This window comes from Camellia sinensis, chromosome 12 (assembly GCF_055761805.1).
Source record: "Camellia sinensis isolate YWXY chromosome 12, ASM5576180v1, whole genome shotgun sequence".
NCBI lineage: Eukaryota > Viridiplantae > Streptophyta > Magnoliopsida > Ericales > Theaceae > Camellia > Camellia sinensis.
The window spans coordinates 137,223,662-137,243,910 of NC_138972.1; the positions used below are offsets into that span (position 1 = coordinate 137,223,662).

The 20,249-nt window shown below is 33.8% G+C and overlaps 1 long non-coding RNA gene across 2 annotated transcripts; it reads right to left on the reverse strand.

The window, feature by feature from the left end:
- Positions 1-4,869: 4,869 nt before the first annotated feature.
- Positions 4,870-18,673, reverse strand: LOC114322489 (uncharacterized). 2 transcript variants are annotated; one of them, XR_014347285.1, is made up of 6 exons: positions 17,944-18,673; positions 14,261-17,695; positions 13,943-14,013; positions 13,640-13,816; positions 8,567-8,675; positions 4,870-5,581 (listed from the first exon to the last, which is right to left on the reverse strand). It is a non-coding gene; the product is annotated as an uncharacterized LOC114322489 (long non-coding RNA). The 2 variants fall into 2 exon arrangements; XR_003650746.2 differs by lacking the exon at positions 14,261-17,695.
- Between the last annotated feature and the right edge of the window lie 1,576 nt (positions 18,674-20,249).

Here is a 20,249-nt window from a genome sequence, read left to right on the forward strand (position 1 = left end):
CACCTCATTTGTTCTACTCTGCAGCCGGTTCGACAAATTTGTGACCGCCGTCATGCTTTCCACACATGCCTTCAAAGTATACTGATTAGCCTCCACATCCGTTTGCACTGCCATTTTTTGCTCTACCGACTGCATCGGAAAGTTCAACGGAGCAAACCCAGTGGTGTTTGGTTGAGGTTCACGGGACACCGCACCAGTTCTCTCTCCTGTGGACTCGTTGAGCTCGGGAAAGAGGGTGAGCAGCCCGCGGGAAGACGATGCAGCCATTTTCTAGGCAACAGAGTGTTACACAGTATCTCTCTCAGCAATCTCTCTCAGAAAACAGAGTGTTACAGAATCTCTCTCAGAAATCTCTCTCAGAATATCTCTCGCAGGTTTTTTGCCTCAGCCTCAGCCTCCGTCTTATAGCCGAGGCAGCCACGCGCATCGCGCGCCTCTTGACGCCAGACAAACAGGCACGCCAGCCAAGGCACTCACGTGCCTCGCCATCATTTTGGCACGCCTTTTGATGCATCGGGCACGCCTTTTGATGGCACGCCTTTTGACAGATTGGGCACACCTTTTGAGGGCACAACTTTTAAGGGCTCGATATCTACATCTATGTATATCTTTTGGGTAGTCCATCTCCACACTCCTACAGTGTCTTCTACACCAGTCAGCTTTATCCATCCCTTTGTTTCAACCTCAAATAGGTTTCTATCTTCACACCTATTTGAGTTTGAGGGGGGGTTATACACAGTATCATGTATAAGTCATCATAAGTCGCCCATGGCGCACTCCCTAAGTCACCCCCTTGGTGCACCACCACAATATGCTACATCGGTCCGACATGACCCCGTAAACTGTCTTCTACAACGGTCCGACATGACCCCGTAAACTGTCCTGCTACATCGGTCCGACATGACCCCGTAAACTGTCTTCTACAACGGTCCGACATGACCCCGTAAACTGTCCTGCTACAACGGTCCGACATGACCCCATAAACTGTCCTGCTACAACGGTCCGACATGACCCCGTAAACTGTCTTCTACATCTGACACGACCACACAGTGTCTGCTTCAACGGTCCGACATGACCCCGTAAACTGTCTGCTACAACGGTCTGGCACGACCATACCGTGTCTCCTATCCTGTTTTATTTTATTTATCAGTTTATTTTTTCTGTTTTGTAACTCTCTCCAAACTCAAGTTGGTTTGTGTCTAACCTCCTTGAGTTTGAGGGGGGCTGTTAATGTACACCTCCTACACCACTAAAACCTACCACTACCACTACACACCTCCACTACTCCTCACCCACTCCACCTACCACCTCCACTTTACCTACTATCACCACTCACTCTACACCTACTACTCCCAAAACCTCTCTATATATAGGACTTGTAATATACAGATAAAAATATCAATATACACAACAATCTTGTAATACATCAATCAATAATATACATCAATTTCTTTCACACCACCAGTCTGATCTAAATCGATATTTGCAATAGACACTCACATTAACTAGATGAAAACCCGGATGATCCACTTATGAGGGATTGGAGGCGGTTGATTTTGTGATTGGGCAATGGATACTTCCTATCATCCGCTGTGATGAAGAGAAACAAAGAAACTGCATGAGGTTGAGGAACATCAGAACAGAACCATTAGAAAAACGTTAACCATTTACTTATTGTATGTCTTGAAAATATGTATCAAAGTAATAGGTAATTTCTCCTCTTCTTCCATTACAAATCCTAAAATGCCGACGATTATAAGATTAAAATTTTACTTTTATGTTTGCCCTTTCTGATCGAATTTGAAGTCTGTGTTGTAATGTATAAAATTTAGAAGGACAAGAGAAGGGCGAATAACACTAACGGTCTCTATAGTTGGGAACTTGATTTTTCAATTGTGACACATTTGACCATGAATTTTGAATCTTGTTTCAAATAAGAACAATTGGAAATACCATTGCTTAATTTCAAGGGCACAATCATCAATTTGATAAAATATAAACTAATTTGACAAAAATAAATGTCAAAAAAATATTTTTGAATTTTAAAAAATTATTTCCACCCACTAAAAATAAAATTATATAAAACTGATAAATCTTTTAGACGTTTATTTATTTATTTCTTTTACCAAACTAATTTTTATTATGTGTTTGGATGATGATCATGTAATGGGCGATTATTTTTATTTTCATTAAATTAATTTCTATTTTTTCAAAGTCAAATATGGCGGTGACAACTTTGATATCATTATTAAACCAATCCATTAAATCAAAAAATTCAAAACTAAAAGCATTTCATATATTAAATATATCGATTACATATTAAAGTTCTAACAATCAACCATTACATGATCATCATCCAAATACATAATAAAAATTAATTTGTTACAAAAAATAAATAAATAAATAAATGCCTAAAAAAATTATTAATTTTACATAATTTTATCTTTGATAGGTAAAAATAATTTTTAAAAATTCAAAAATATTTTTTTGACATTTATATTTGTCAAATTAGTTTATATTTTTATGAAATTGACGATTTTACTCTTGAAATTAAGCAATGGTATCTTCAATTGTCCTTATTTGGAACAAGATTAAAAATTCATGATTAAATGTGTCACAATTAAAAAGTCATAAAGTGGCACGAACCCCAAACTATAGAGACTGTTAGTGTAATTCGCCCAAAAGATAATGTATAAAATTTGAAAAAAAAAAAAAGTGTTAGTTATATTTTTTATTAAATTAATGAGTACCAAGACTTTTTTTGTTTTTTTTTTTTTTTGTTTTTAATAAGTAATCCAACATGATTGATAAGGTTGAGATCAAAGATTAACTTTTGCTTATTTTGACAAGCTAGTTAAAAATTAGCTTTTTGATTTTTTAGTTTTTAAAATCACATTATTTCTCTACTTTTTTTATACGTTTTTTCCAAAACAGTCAACAAAAATAAATAAATAAAAAAAATAATTTTTAACCTACTTCCCAGAGCACCAAGTATTCCACTATTAAATATAATGTCCATATTCAAGTATTATCATTGCATAATTCAGAGCTTTCTATACTCCATTTTTCCTCCCAAAGTTGTGTTAAAAAAAATAATTTGTTCAAATTCAAATGATTATATAAATAAATTAAACCTAAACACATTAAAAACTATTAATTTTGTTTGGACTTGCAAATTGCAATGAGACCAATTCACCATCATTAAAGACGGCCTCGCAATGATTACTTTTTTTGCTTTCACCTTTGCTGGAATTTTTGTAAGGATTTTTTGTCAAATATTAAAAATTAAGATCAATGAATTATTTAACAAAAAAAAATATTTTTCTTGTAAAATATATATTACAAAGCTTAAAAGTTAAAAATAATTTACATTTATTTCATACATTACACAAAGCCTTCGTTTGGAAAGTGAGTTAACTTTTTGACTTTTTTAGTTATTTTAGCCTGGAACTAAAAAGTTTCATTTGAGAATGAATTTTGGCTTTTTTGAAATTTTTGTGAGAGAAAGAATGTAACGATTATGAATTAAATGTGATGTTTTATCTTATTAGGTTAAAAAATCTATTTTGTTTTTTGTGACTAAAATAGCAAAAAAAAAACCCCAACCAAGGCTTCCCAAATGAAGCCAACTCAACTGCTAATATTATCATACAATTCAATTTCACATATTAAATTTCAATAGACTTTATACAAATACTACCCTTAACCAATGTTCATTTGCGCAATTGATAGGCTTCCTCTTAAAATGAACCAAAGGTTGTTGGGTATTGGGGATTCAAATCCTCTCATCTACCACAAACTATTTTGGTTTTGGTTTTGGTTTTCTTGTTCTCTTCCGTTTTAGAATAAGATTTCAAATAGGTAAGCAAAGAGATACATACTCCGAATTATATCCACATTTTAATTCTGGTGGCATCCTTCTACCTCTAGCAGAATCTTGGGACCTCTTTAAATACCAGAAAAACAAGTAGAGTACAACGTACATAACAAACTAACCCAAGTATGGGATGGGATGCGCTATTTCTTACTAACACAGTGGAAGAGTATCTCTATCAAATTGAACCTTAAACACCCAACCTTGGTTCAGCAGAAGAACTAGTACAACATACATAACAAAGTACCCCAGGGAGCTATTTGTTATAAACACAGTGGAACTTAATAACAGTATCTCTAAGAAATTGAACCCCAAACACCCAACCTTGGTTCAGCCAAAAAACAAGTAGAGTACATGAGCTATTTCTTACGAACACAGTGGAACTTAATAACATTATCTCTAAAAAAGTACGACATACATGACAAAGTACCCCAGGGAGCTATTTTTTACAAACACAGTGGAACTTAATAACGTTGAACCCCAACCTTGGTTCAACAAAAACCCAACCTCGGTTCAGCATGAACAAAAATTACACACACGATCAGTGATGCTCATGATGACCTTCATCTGACATTGCCATTTCCCAATTTATCCATTATGCTTCTAAATTCCGCAAAAATATTGATGGGCAGCCATGATTCGATTTTAGACGGTTTGCAAATCATGATTCGATTTTAGACGGTTTGCAAATCGATCACAGTTTGGACAAAATTCAACTCACAACTGCTTGTAGTACAGATAGGGTTCGTAAATGTGCAGACGATTTGTGAATTGAACTTTTTTCTTTAAAAATTTATTTTGGAACCTTTTTTTCCCCACATTTTGTAAATATTCATTTTGGACCCTCTTTCCCCTATTTTCTAAAATACTCAAACATTAATAATTAATTAATTAAAACTTATAAAATTAAAAATACAACAAAATCAATTCCTAACACAAACAAATCATTCAAAATCCTAAACTTTTAAATCAAATCATAAACTAACACAAACACATATTCAAAATCCAAAACTAGATCATCAATCTCATTCAACAATACAATTAAAGTAAAATAATTCAAGATCTTAAACTTACCTAAAATAATTCTTCATTAATTTTTACATTCATCCAAAATTCAATAATCAAAAACCAACAGTCGAGGTTTTTATCAAAAAAAAAAAGAAAGAAAGTCTTTGCGGGTAAGTTCTTGCGGGTGTGGACAACCCGCTTTCAAACCACATTCACAGGCATTGTAACTGCAGAACTGCCCATACTTTCATTTGCACTGGCATTCGGCTCACCCTGACTTCCATTGGCATTGCCATTTCTCAATTGATTCATTATGCTTCTAATTTCTGCAACAATTTTGACAAAATCATCTCTGATCTTATCATAGAAACGATATACAACAATGCCAAAAACACAGACCCATATGCCCAAAGCCAGCACCCAATGGCTGGGAAAATGATAAATATGGGCAAAATAACAGCAAGTGAGCCCAAGAACAAGCTTAATATGTTAACTATAATATGATCTATGCCTTTGGTTCGGAGTGCTAATTCAATCACCAACGATATAAAATAGATTGCAATAGTTGCTACAAATGCTACCGCCTTCGGATATTGTGTTTCAAATGGTTTATACGTAGTTCCGAGGAGGCTACCCAACAAGGCAATAAAAACCCAAAAAATTTTATGGAAATCATCGTAAGAATTAGCTGCCGGCACCCTACAAACCATCACAAGATAATGAAATGAGCATTAGAATACAAAATAAAGGGTTAAGTGCAATACAAGGTAGTAGGTATGGTAAAGAGCTGGCAAATGCAATGCCAATTCAGACACAGGGACCCAGCCAAATCTGCTACCAGTTAGTGGTTTAGGTTTACTTAGTTTCACATGCAAGTCGCATTTGGGAAACTTGATGCTTAAAAGGAGGTCTGTATGCAGTCCTAGCAGCATGGGGCAACAAGTAGATTAAAAAGAAATAAATAAAAATAAATTAATTAACACTTGGGCAAATTAAGATGATACTTTACCACTTGAGTCTCCTAAGGGGGCACCCCAACAGCTTAGGCCACATTTCCCCAATAAAACACTCAAATTTGAGTCTAAATAAAGTACACATCAAAAAAGATACTTAAACCACTTGACCAATTAGCACATGATGTTAATCTAAACATACATGATATTTCTCCTCCTTCAGGTTAGTGGGTTTGCATTTGAGTGCTTTTTTTCCTTGCATATGAGTTTATTTTATATCATGTAAATTTAAGCAAATACACATTTATTTCATATATATAAATATACCATCCATATATTATTAAATATATAAACTTACATACATTACACGTATAAACATAATGTATGGTACATAATCAACTATACTTGATATAGAGTTTTTAGTCTTACATCCATTCATAACTTCTTATTAGATCTAAACTCTGCAAACTACGATTTAAGTATTTCTTCCATACAAACTGCACATGAAAATTTCAAGTTGAACAGAAATAGATAGAGCTCTCATCTACAAAGCCCTCCTATCAGAGTTGTATTACGTGAAGAAATGCGGACATAGTTATAAGATAGCTCTTAAATTCTTAATCTTTGACGGGCTGGAAATTTAAAATATGGTATATATTATGGCTATGAAAAGAGTATAAAATCCAACAGTCAATTTTTGAGAAAAGCAAATCTAACGAAAAGGTTATGAAAGAGTTATAACACAATTTTACATACACACATTCATGGAGGTACACTTACATTCCTTCTAGCTAAGTCGAGTTTTTTCTTTTAGTTTCCTCCTTTTTTCTTACTTTCTTTCCTTTTTATTTCTTTTCTTTGAATATTTATATAGGCAACCCTACTCACACAAATTATATTACCTGATGGGTACACCCCTTAAACTCAGATCCTGTGCCCCTTTGATAGTCTACCGCAAAATCGAACATATGCAAGTCACATGCAAATTTATAAAGTGAATTGACAATCTTACCCATCCATCTCTCTTCCTCTTCTAAATATACCATTTGTTTTCTAAATATTTTTTGTATTTGACAGAGGAATGCATGCATATATCTACATATTCACATATATAACACAAATTGAATGCTTCCAAAAAATCGAGGTTACAACTTACATATACTTACTGATTTATTTGTGCTTGTGTATGTCAAGAAATACACACACACACACATATGTATCCATTGCAATTTGTGCATCATGGCCCTATCCAATTCCAAACTAAGAGAGTAGTGAACGACCAATAGTCATACAAACATGTAACACCCCTATATATTTTGAGGTATAATTGATTAGGCGGTGGAAACATTTTAATTTCCTTAGCTGGATTATCCCAAAAACATCCAATTAGAACAATTGCATAAATAAATGAAATGAAATGAAACATTCATCTAGGCAGGGCTAGATGTTTGAGATCTTTGTACACATTCAGCTTTGGAAAGAACAAGTTTGTTCTTCTCTTTAATTTCCTTAGCTGGATTATCCCAAAAACATCCATTTAGAACAATTGCATAAATAAATGAAATGAAACATTCATTACCATTTATTATACCCTCCCAGCCTCAAACACAAAGAGTACAAGATTTTACAAAGAAAAGAGAAGAACAAACTTGTTCTTTCCAAAGCTGAATGTGTACAAAGATCTCAAACATCTAGCCCTTCCATTCAACATCTAGGCATACAAGCATCTATATATAGATACGCACATAGCTTTAAACACAACAGACTTCCGCATAATATATATAGATACAAAGATATCAAAGAAAGTTGATTCACTAACCTTGAATGCTCCGAATTGGCGTTCATTTTCAATTGGCTGAATAACAAATCTATGGAATAACAAATCTTTGATAACCTAATGCTAAATCAGAATTAGAACTCAGCCGTCTTCCTTTGTACAAAACCCTTCTCCTTTCCTTTGGATTTTGATCCCATGCTACACACCTTTAAAGCTTCTCTCATTTGGGTTTTTATCCCCTGCTCCATACACACATCTTTAAAGCTTCTCCTTTAATTTGGGTTTTTATCCCCTACTACCTAGGAAACACGGGTGCGGGTATGAGTACGGTACGGGTACGGGTACGGGATCAAAATCCAAAGGAAAGGAGAAGGGTTTTGTACAAAGGAAGACGGCTGAGTTCTAATTCTGATTTAGCATTAGGTTATCAAAGATTTGTTATTCCAATTTTTGTTCTAATTTATCAAGTTATTAGAAACGTAGAACCTGTTCATTTTTTTGTTCTAATTTATCAATTTTTTTGATAAACCTGTTCTAATTTATCAATTTTTGTACAAAGGAACCTGTTCTAATTTATCAATTTTTGTACAAAGGAACCTGTACAAAAATTAGAAAACCTGTTCTAATTTATCAATTTTTGTACAAAGGAACCTGTTCATTTTTTTGTTCTAATTTATCAATTTTTTTGTTCTAAATATGATTAAATAACTTGGTTCTACGTCTCTAATTTTTTTTTTGGTTCTACCTCTCTGAACAGGTTCATTTTTTTGTTCTAATTTATTAATTTTTTTGTTCTAATTTTTTTTTGTTCTAAATATGATTGAATAACTTGGTTCTACCTCTCCGACCAGGTTCTACCTCTCTTAAGAAGAAAGAAGAAACAAGAAAAAAAACAAAAAAAATAAAGATGAAGACAAAGAGAAGAAGAAACAAGGAGATGAAACAAAATCTGACCAGTTGCTTGCTGTTTGCTGATATGCCCGCACCCAAAAATTCTGACCAGTTTCTCACAGGAGGGAAGACAAAGAGATGCAAGAAGGGACAAAACCAGATGCTTGCTGATCTGCAAAACAAAAAATATATGAGACGAAGAAGAAGAAACGAAGAACACGAGGGTGGAAGATGTAGACAAAGAAGAAGAAAGCGAAGAAGAAGAAGAAGATGAAGATGAAGTGCACTCATCGGAACTCTCCTTGCGTCGTCGTCGCGGGAGGCCTTCGAAGGGAATGGATGGGTCGCCTCTTTGCTGCTGGGTCGCCTCTTGCTGCTATGTTGCTGAAGTGATGAGATTAGGGCAAAACAAACATCATTCGTGTATATTCCTTCTTTCTTTTTTTTTTTCTGAAATTTTTCTTAATATTGCTCCGGTACCCCTCAATTCTCCTAGAAATTTGATTTCTGCCCCTGACGTTCCTGAAACGCACTAAAGATGTACCCATGCCGTACCCAATCCGTACCCAAGCTGTACTCGATTGAATCAAACGTACCGGAGTCCTTTTTGCTGTACCCGGTACGCATGCAGCCGTACCGGTACGTGTACGGCACTATTTTTTGAGTACCCGTGCTTCATAGCCTACTACACACATCTTGATGACTCACTCCCCCACCACTCTATGGAGAGGAATCAGCAACTAGCCAAGATGCTTGCATGGACGATTTGGCTTCTGCTACTAGACCCAAGACTTGTTACTTGGCCCTTCTATGTAGCCCATTTTATTGAGCTCTAAATGGGCCTGATGGATGAGGCCAAATGGGCCAACCTGCAATTGGGCCTAATGGTATTGGGCTGCTTGAACACGGCTCCCACAGCCTCCAAAGTCGCACGTTTGTCCAGGGGAGAGGAGATCTGCTAAATAGATTGACTAAACCCTAAAACCTAGATATAACATAACATAGCACGTTGAGAGATTGGGTTAATTACACTTAGCACCCTTGCATTTTCGTCATAACTTGACTTTGATCCCTTTACTTTCAATTCATTGAGACAGTTAAACCCCTAAACGCTTTAACAAAAGCTGCAATGTCACCTTTCACCCATCTATTGTTAATGAGGTTGACGAAGAATAAAAATAAACGAAACAAAAGGAGATTTTGATAAAAGTACAACATCTAATGTGAGATTTAGATGAAAAACAAAGTGAGATTTTGATAAAAGTACAACAACTAATGTGAGATTTAGATGAAAATATAGTGTAACTAACTGCGGGGGTATTGAACCCACACCAAGTGCTGTGGTAGCAACAACTTGAGGCTAACCTTCTAACCAACTGTGCTACGCCCAAGAGGTTGGCTCAAAGAGTTTCGAACTTGAGACTTGGGGTCTTAACCCCAGGCCTTTACCAAGTGCGATACAATCCTTGGGTTAAGATGTGGTATTAGAGCTGAGATGGGCCTAGCCTGGCTCATCATTATAATCAATTTGATAATTCCAAACACGGGCCTAAAAGGATATTCAAAACCCAGTTGGCCCACTCAGCGCCAAATGTGATCTGGGCCCAGCACAGCTCATATTCAGGCCCAATTTGACCATTCCAAACCCTGGCCCAGAAGCATTTTCAATACCTAAGCCTACCCGGCACACGCTAGCTAGCAAAGACCCAAAAATCTTCACTAAAAATAAAATATATACTATTAAAAACAAAAAGAAGAAGAAAAAAAAAAGTATTTGCATGTTAGCATTTGCACGAAAAAAAAAAAAAGAACAAAAAAATATTCAAAGGATAATAAGGGTTCATATTTTATCAAACTTGGGAGTCCCTGCAAATTCAATAATACATCATCCTGTACAAGACACAAAAATTGTAGATTTAATCATATTTTGGCAAACTTGAGAGTCCTTGCAAATTCCCTAGCATATATCTTCAAAGTAAAAGCTACAAAAATTGTAGGCGGTATATAACAGATTTAATCATACAAATTTCTATCATTCCCTAGCATATATCTTCAAGTAAAAGCCACAAAAACTGCAGGTGGTTATATGACAGATTTAATCATACAAATTTCTATCAAATAAAAACCTGATTTTGGAGATCAGAGAGCAGATTCAACTCAGATCTGGAAATGCTTTTGAGACATTACAGAGAAAGAAGAGAAAAAGAAAGAATATGGAGAGGGAAAGAGCAAGAAAGAAACCATCATCGGTAGATCTGAGATGTTTCGGTGAGATTAGAAAGAAGAGTTGATTAAACTCACCTCGGCAAGTCAAGATGAGTTTAATCAACTGGCCTTCCAAACTCCCACGTTCATCCAAGAGAAGAAGAGATCTAATCACAAGATTCACTAAAACCTAAAACCTAAAAGTATCTCTGCAAGTTGAGAGATTGAGTTAATTACACTTAGCACCCTTGCATTTTCGTCATAATCTCACTTTGCTCCCTTTGCTTTCAATTCATTAAGTCAGTTCTTAGTTGCACAAAGTGGGAGCGGGGGAACGTGACCACTTAGAGGAGTCGTAAATTAGGAGCGCTTACATATTATAAATAAAAAATTATAATAAATAAGAAATAATAAATTATGTTAAAATAAATAAAAAGAAAAATTAGATAATTTATTTTATAATTTTTTTATTATATATGGTTTAATTAGATTTCTTTTAAATAATTGGATGATTTATTTTATTTATTATATGTTAAAAAGTTAAGAAATAATAATTGAATATTTTATTATATATGGTAAAAATTATAATTTATAAATTTTATTACATATATAATATATGATAAATTATATATATTATATGTTATATATATAATATATATGATCAAACATAGTAAACATGGAGACGAAGAGAGAGAGTGAAGAGAACGACGAAGAGAGAGAGTGAAGAGAACAGAGACGAAGCAGACGCGAAGAGGGAGACGAAGCAGACGCGAATAGGGAGAGAAGCAGAGAATGACGAATAGAGATGAAGAGGGAGAGAAGCAGAGACGAAGACGATCGAGAGAGTGACGAAGATCGAAGCCCTCAGAGACGAAGACGATCGATCAGGTTAGGGTTTCTCTCTCTCTCTCTCTCTCCTTTACGATCCCATCTTGGACTGAATCGCGTTTCTCTCTCCACAGAAACGCGATTCTTACACGTTTCTTTCGCGGAATCGCGGAATCGCGATTCTTACTCAGAATCGCCACCCGCGATTCCTGCAACTAAGAGTCAGTTAACCCCTAACCGCTTTAACTCAAGCTGCAATCTATGTTACACGGACTCGGGTGCGGGTATCGGGTGCGCGTGCGGATGCATATCTGGGGTCGGACACTTCAAAATTAAAAATTAAGGATACTTGGATGTGGATCCAAATGTGGATACGGGTACAGTGATACGTTAAATAGTTATTTTAAAAATATATTTATTATATGAAGATGAGTTAAAAAAAGTTGACCCAATAATTTTTTTTTATAAATAGAATCAAACATATGGATAAGTCATATAATAACCCATGTTATTGTTGAAAAGTTTATTAACAGGCCCAAATATTTTATTTTTTTATTTGGATCCAACCCATTAAGATTTATTATGATACAAACAAGCCAATAGGTGTAAATTTTTTTGGGTCCAGCCCATTATAGTTTATAATATTAATTATTATGATACAAATCAATGCCCAAACTTTTTATTTATTTATTTGGGTCCAGCCCATTAAGATTTATAATATTAACAAGCCAATATCCCAAGCCTTTTATTTATTTATTTATTAGGTCCAGCCATTAGGGTTTGATACAAACAGCAGCAGCAGCTTTGACATGTCTGTCTCACATGCACAGCAACAACACGTCTGTCTTCTCTTCGCTTCTCTCTCACACGCACAGCAACACGATGGGTCTGTCTCTTCTCTTCACTTCTCTCACACACGCACAGCACGATCGAGAGAGATACCGAGGGAGAGAAGGAGATCATGATAGAGAGAGAGAAGGAGATCAAAAGACACGATCAAGATCTTGAATCCATACATCAATGTAAGTATCTCAACCTTCTTCTTCCTTTTTGATTAGTCGTGTCCGAGAGAGGAGAGGCGAATCCGACACAGATCCCACACCCGCATCCATGTCGTGTCGTGTCGTGTCGCCAAGGGTACTTCGCCCCAAAGTGCCGAGTCCATGTAACATAGGCTGCGATGTCACCTTTTGCCCATCTATTGTTAATGAGGTTGATGAAGAATAAAAATAAACGAAACAAAACGATGAAAATATAGTGTAACTAACTGCGGGGGAGCAAGTGTTGTGGTAGCAACAATTTGAGACTAACCTTCTAACCAACTGTGCTATGCCCAAGAGGTTGGCCCAAAGAGTTTCGAACTTGAGACTTGGGGTCTTAACCCCCAGGCCTTTACCAAGTGCGCTACAAGCCTTGGGTTAAGATGTGGTATTAGAACTGAGATGGGCCTAGCCTAGTTCATCGTTAGAATCAATTTGACGATTCCAAACACGGCCCCTAAAAGGATATTCAAAACCCAGTTGGCCCACTCAGCGCCAAATGTGATCTGGGCCCAGCACAGCTCATATTCAGGCCCAATTTGACCATTCCAAACCCTGGCCCAGAAGAATTTTCAATACCTAAGCCTACCCGGCACACGCTAGCTAGCAAAGACCCAAAAATCTTCACTAAAAATAAAATATATATTATTAAAAACAAAAAGAAGAAGAAAAAAAAAAAGTGTTTGCATGTTAGCATTTGCACAAAAAAGAAAAAAAGAAAAAATATATATTCAAAGGATAATAAGGGTTCATATTCTATCAAACTTGGGAGTCCCTACAAATTCAATAACACATCATCCTGTACAAGACAAAAATTGCAGATTTAATCATATTTTGGCAAACTTGAGTCCTTGCAAATTCTCTAACATATATCATCAACTAAAAGCCACAAAAACTGCAGGTTGTATATAACAGATTCAATCATACAAGTTTCTATCAAATAAAAACCAAATTTTGGAGGTCAGAGAGTAGATTCAACTAGGACCTGATATTCTTTTGAAAGATTAGAGAGAAAGAAGAGAAAAAGAAAGAATACGGAGAGCGAAAGAGCGAGAAACATCACCATCATCGGTAGATCTGCGATGTTTGGGTGAGAATAGTGAAGGCGAAGCCAGATTCAATACAATCGTCGGTTTCAGCCTCGGATTGGCGGTGTTCCTGACAAAGACCATTGGAATCCGACAGTGGTTGATGACTAGGATATATATACGTACAAAGGAATACGGCAGTGGTGGATGACCTGGATATATGTACATGGAAAGGGGTCAGACGGAGGTTCATGACCATGATATATATATATATATATGCAAAGGATGAAAGGGTTGTGAGGAATATGATAGAGGAAACAAAGGCCATGTTTGTTTACCGGAGTGAGAGGCAAACTTGAGAGTCCTTGCAAATTCCCTAGCTTATATCATCAAGTAAAAGCCACAAAAACTGCAGGTTGTATATAACAGATTTAATCATACACATTTCTATCATTCCCTAGCATATATCATCAAGTAAAAGCCACAAAAACTGCAGGTGGATATATAAAAGATTTAATCATGCAATTTCTATCAAATAAAAACCTGATTATGGAGATCAGAGAGCAGATTCAACTCAGATCTGGAAATGCTTTTGAGAGATTAGAGAGAGAAGAGAAAAAGAAAGAACATAGAGAGGGAAAGAGCGAGAAAGAAACCATCATCGGTAGCTCTGAGATGTTTCAGTGAGATTAGTGAGAGAGAAGCCAGATTCAACACAGTTCTCAGTTTCAGCCTCGGCGGAAGAGGTACCAGATCGGTGGTGTTCCTGACGAGGGCCATCGGAATCCAACAGTGGTGAGCTTGCCTCCGGTGGTGGTATTTTAACCATTAACCATCATAATTAATACGAGGGTGGGGGGGCTGGTCTCTTATACTGATTTGGGGGGGGGGGGGGGGGTTGGTCTCTTATACTGATTGGCTTGGTCTCTTGTACTGATACTACTAAACTATTTAAAGAAATGGGGGAAAGAAGAGAAAAAGAAAGAATATGGAGAGGGAAAGAGCAAGAAAGAAACCATCATTGGTAGATCTGAGATGTTTTGGTGAGATTAGTGAAGGAGAAGACAGATTCAACACAGTTCTCAGGCCTTTCCGTTTTTGTATGCATTCATTAACTCCTGTTCCTTGATTACTTTTCAATTGTTGTATGCATTCATTTTCTCTCCCATATAATCTCTCCCTCCATGGTCTCTCTTCTTGCCTCTTTATTTGCTAGGTTATTGGGCCTATTTTTGGGCTCAAATTCGATAATTCGAACCGTTCATATTTTAAAATTTATTAAATATATTATATTTGTAAAAAATCAAATTGATCGAATATCAGAAATCATATGTTCAAAAAACTGTTCATTAAATTTTTTAAAAAAATGGTTTTTAGTTCGATGATCTAAACACATAATTTTTGATATTTGATTAACTTGATTTTTTACAGGTACGATATACTTAACAAATCTTAAAATGTGAACGCTTCAAATCATCGATATTGATCCCAAAAATAGGCTCAATAACCTAGCAAATAAAGAGGCAAGAAGAGAGACCATGGAGGGAGAGATTATATGGTACAGAAAATGAATGCATACAAAAACGAAAAGTAATCAAGGAACGGGAGTTAATGAATGCATACAAAAACGGAAAGGCCTGTTTGGTAATCATTTCATTTTTAGTTTATATTTACAAAAATTTTAAAAATTATCATAAAAACTTATTTTATAATTTTTTTGGTTTATAAATGATTGTCTCAATTTGTAAATTTGAGGAAAAAACATATGGGAGACTTATTTATAAGTCATTTTTCAGACACTTATAGTAGGCTAAGTCCTGCATAATTTCTTATAAAGTCTCAAGCCTTATTTAGACAAGAATGTATTCCACAAGATCCTACATAAACGTAACGTAACGTGACACCTATATAAACGTAACGTAACGTGACACCTACATAAACGTAACGTAACGTGTCACGTTACGTTTCGCAAACTTAATGAGTTTTTATTTTTTTAAATTGAATGTAAAAATGTTGCTGGTTTATGTTGGTGTCACGTTACGTTTCATATAAATATGATCTATGATAACATTCAATTTCCTATATAGGAAATTGAATGTTTCCATAAATCATAGGTGTCCCGTTACGTTTATATAGGTGTCACGTTACGTTACGTTTATGTAGATATAATCTATAGCAACATTTAATTACGTTTATGTAGGTGTCACGTTACGTTACGTTATGCAGATATGATCTATGGTAACATGCAATTCCTATAGGTTTTACGTTACGTTTATGTAGGTGTCACGTTACGTTACGTTACGTTTATATATATATGATCTATTGTAACATTCAATTTCCTATATATGGTTTTACTATTATTTATGATATTAACAACTAATATTGAGGGTAAATGTGTCAACAAACTTCCTACAGGACTTATAGGAACATAAGTTTTTTAGTAGGACCATATGTAGCATAAGTCTCCCTTATAAAACTTATAAATAATTTTCCCAAAACGTAACTTTAAAAAGTTTTTAAATAGAAATTTAAAATTTTGACTAACAATTTTTTTTTTTCAATTATAATGTGCATGATCCCATTGTCATAAATAATAAAAAATAAATATAAATATTTTAGGCATGAACAAACATATTTTTTAGCTTATATTTTAAAAAAATTTCAAACATTTTATTTAAACCAAACACGTATATAGTTTATGTTTTTCTTAAAAATAAACAAAAACTAATTTATAAAATTTTTATAAATGTAAATTAAAAAACGTAAATGTTACCAAACGCTATCAAAGTAATCAAGAAAGGGAGTTCATTTGTGGGGTGGGGGGTTATCTAGGAGAGAAAACGAAAAGGCGGGGGGAGTCATGTATTAGAGAAAACAAAAGGGGGTGAGTCGTGTATTACCATACCTCAAAGTGGTATTCTAATCCAAATCGGAGTCAAGGTAAAATCGGTGCTATTTTGCGACTTTTTTTTTTTTTTGAATTAACAGATTTTTTTAGGTCGGTAAAACTATGTTGGGTGGATGTAATATTTCACATTAAATTATTTATAAAAAAGTTAGAATAATTTTTTTAAGATTTAAAAATTATTAAATTATATTGAATTTTCATTAAATTTTAATTTAAATACAATTTAACTAATTTTCAAGAATATTTTGCCAATTGTATAAATAAAGAATAATGTTAATTATTTAATATTGAAATATATATATATATATATATAATATTCATCTTTATTTTTGTGTTTGCATGAAAATTCTATAATACACTTTCTGCTTTTAAATATGTATCATATGTCCAATTATGACCTTTGTAGTCTTTGATTATAACTCATTTGTGTTATTTATTATGATTTGATTATGACTCATTGTTATACTAGTTGTACTTTAGCTATAAGGGTTGGGCTTCTCTCATATTTGCATCTCAACCATAGGTTCCATTTTGATGATCCGAACCATTCACTTTTTAAAACTCGTTGAGTAAAATATTCCTATAAAAAATTAAAATAATCGAACATAGGTAGTTATATGTTAGAATTAAATTTATATTACAAAAAATTGATAATTATTCTTGAAATTATATTTGTCGTCCATTTTTTTTAAAACAAATATGATTCAAATATATAGTTACTGATGTCCAATTATATTGATTTTTTGCATTAATATTCTACTCAATGAATCCAAAAAAATAAATTGTTCAAATTATGAAAATCAATTCCAAAATGGGCCTACCAAGTCTAAACACTTTCTCAAGTTGGGATGACCACTTGAGAGAAATCAAAACCTAATTATAACCTCTTGTAATTTTAATTTTGATTATGATTGAAGAGTTCTTTAGTTATATGCCTCAAATATGATGTTTGGTTATTACCCTGGGTATGATTCATCGTAATGTTGATTATGACTTATTTTATCAAACGATATTCAAAGGATAATAAGGGTTCATATTTTATCAAACTTGGGAGAGTCCCTGCAAATTCAATAACATATCATCCAGTACAAGACACAAAAATTGCAGATTTAATCATATTTTGGCAAACTTGAGAGTCCTTGCAAATTCCCTAGCATATATCATCAAGTAAAAGCCACAAAAACTGCAGGTGGTATATAACAGATTTAATCATACACATTTCTATCATTCCCTAGCATGTATCATCAAGTAAAAGCCACAAAAACTGCAGGTGGTTATATAAAAGATTTAATCATACAAATTTCTATCAAATAAAAACCTGATTATGGAGATCAGAGAGCAAATTCAACTCAGATCTGGAAATGCTTTTGAGAGATTAGAGAGAGAAGAGAAAAAGAAATAATATGGAGAGGGAAAGAGAGAGAAAGAAACCATCATCGGTAGATCTGAGATGTTTCGGTGAGATTAGTGAGAGAGAAGCCAGATTCAACACAGTTCTCAGTTTCAGCCTCGGCGCAAGAGGGATCAGATCGGCGGTGTTCCTGATGAGGGCAGTCGGAATCCAGCAGTGGTGAGCTTGCCTCCGGCAGTGGTATTTTAACCATTAACCATCATAATTAATACGAGGGTGGAGGGTTGGTCTCTTATACTGATGGGGGTGGGGGGTTGGTCTCTTATACTGATTGGGTTGGTCTCTGATACTGATACTACTAAACTCTTTAAAGAAACCGGGGGAAAGAAGAGAAAAAGAAAAGAATATGGAGAGAGAAAGAGCGAGAAAGAAACCATCATCGGTAGATCTGAGATGTTTTGGTGAGATTAGTGAGAGAGAAGCCAGATTCAACTCAGTTCTCAGGCCTTTCCGTTTTGGTATGCATCCCGTTCCTTGATTACTTTTCCGTTAAAGAAAGGGACAAACTAAAGAGGACAACAACATAAGAGGGTTACAGCATATATAGGATAACAAGAAAGGGTTTCATTAGAAGATTCAACTCAGTTCTCAGGCCTTTCCGTTTTGGTATGCATCCCGTTCATTGATTACTTTTCCGTTAAAGAAAGGGACAAACGAAGGAGGACAACAACATAAGAGGGTTACGACATATATAGGATAACAAGAAAGGGTTTCATTAGAAGAGATTAGAAAAAATGTTTAAAAAGAAACAGCTCATAAGCAAGTGGAGAGAGGTAGAGCATTCTAGTAGTCGGTGTTTGGGAAATTTTTTTTTTTTTTTTTCTTTTGTTGTAGAATATTATTTGAGAATTTTTTTTTAATATTTGAAAAGATAGTTGGATTTTTTTGTGATTGAATGTGATATTTGTGAGAGAAAAAATGAAATGATTGTATGATTTAATATGATATTTTATTTGAATTTATTTTTTTTATATTTTGTAACTAATTTATCTTTTAGTGAAAAAAAAACAAAAAAACAAAAAAAAAAAACTTAAAAACTAACTTCCCAAACACCCCTAAACTTGAATTGAAGTAAAAAACTGCCCAAGATTAAGCCCTCATAAAACAATCATAAAAGTTATATTCATTAACTCCCAGTTCCTTGATTACTTTTCTGTTTTTGTATGTATTCATTTTCTCTCCCATATAATCTCTCCCTCCATGGTCTCTTCTTGCCTCTTTATTTGCTAGGTTATTGAGTCTATTTTTAAGCTTAATTTTGATAATTTAAATTATTCATATTTTAAAATTTATTAAGTATATTATATTTGTAATAAATCAAGTTAATCGGATATCATAAATTATATGTTCAAAAAACTGTTTATTAAATTTTTTTAAAAAATAATTTTTAGTTCGATGATCTAAACACATAATTTCTGATATTCAATCAATTTAATTTTTTATAAGTATAATATACTTAACAAATCTTAAAATATGAACGGTTCGAATCATCGATATTGATCCCAAAAATAGGCTCAATAACCCAGCAAATAAAGAGGCAAGAAGAGAAACCATGAAGGGAGAGATTATATGGTAGAGAAAATAAATGTATAAAAAAACAAAAAGTAATCAAGGAACGGGAGTTAATGAATGCATACAAAAATGGAAAGGCCTGTTTAGTAATCATTTCATTTTTAGTTTATATTTATAAAAATTTAAAAAATTATCATAAAAACTTATTTGATAATTTTTTTAGTTTATAAATGATTGTCTCAATTTATAAATTTGAAAAAAAAATGTAACTTAAAAAAGTTTTTAAACAAAAATTTAAAAATTTGACCAACAAATTTTTTTTTTCAATTAATTTTTTTTCCAATTATTTTTTTAATTATTTTTTTTTCAATTATAATGTGTATGATCCCATTATCATAAATAATAAAAAATAAATATAAATATTTTAGGCATGAATAGACATATTTTTTAGTTTATATTTTTAAAGTTTTTCAAACATTTTATTTAAACCAAACACGTATGTAGTTTATGTTTTTCTTAAAAATAAATAAAATCTAATTTATAAAATTTTTATAAACATAAATAAAAAAACGTAAATGGTACCAAATGCTATCAAAGTAATCAAGAAGGAGAGTTCATTTGTTTGTGCAGTGGGGGGTTATCTGTGAGAGAAAACGATGGGAGGGGGAAGGAGGAGTGTATTAGAGAAAACGAAAGGGGGGGAGCCGTGGGGAGCTGTGTATTACCATACCTCAAAGTGGTATTCTAATCCAAACCGGAGTCAAGGTAAAATCAGTGATATGGTGTGACTTTTTTTTTTTTTTTTGAATTAACA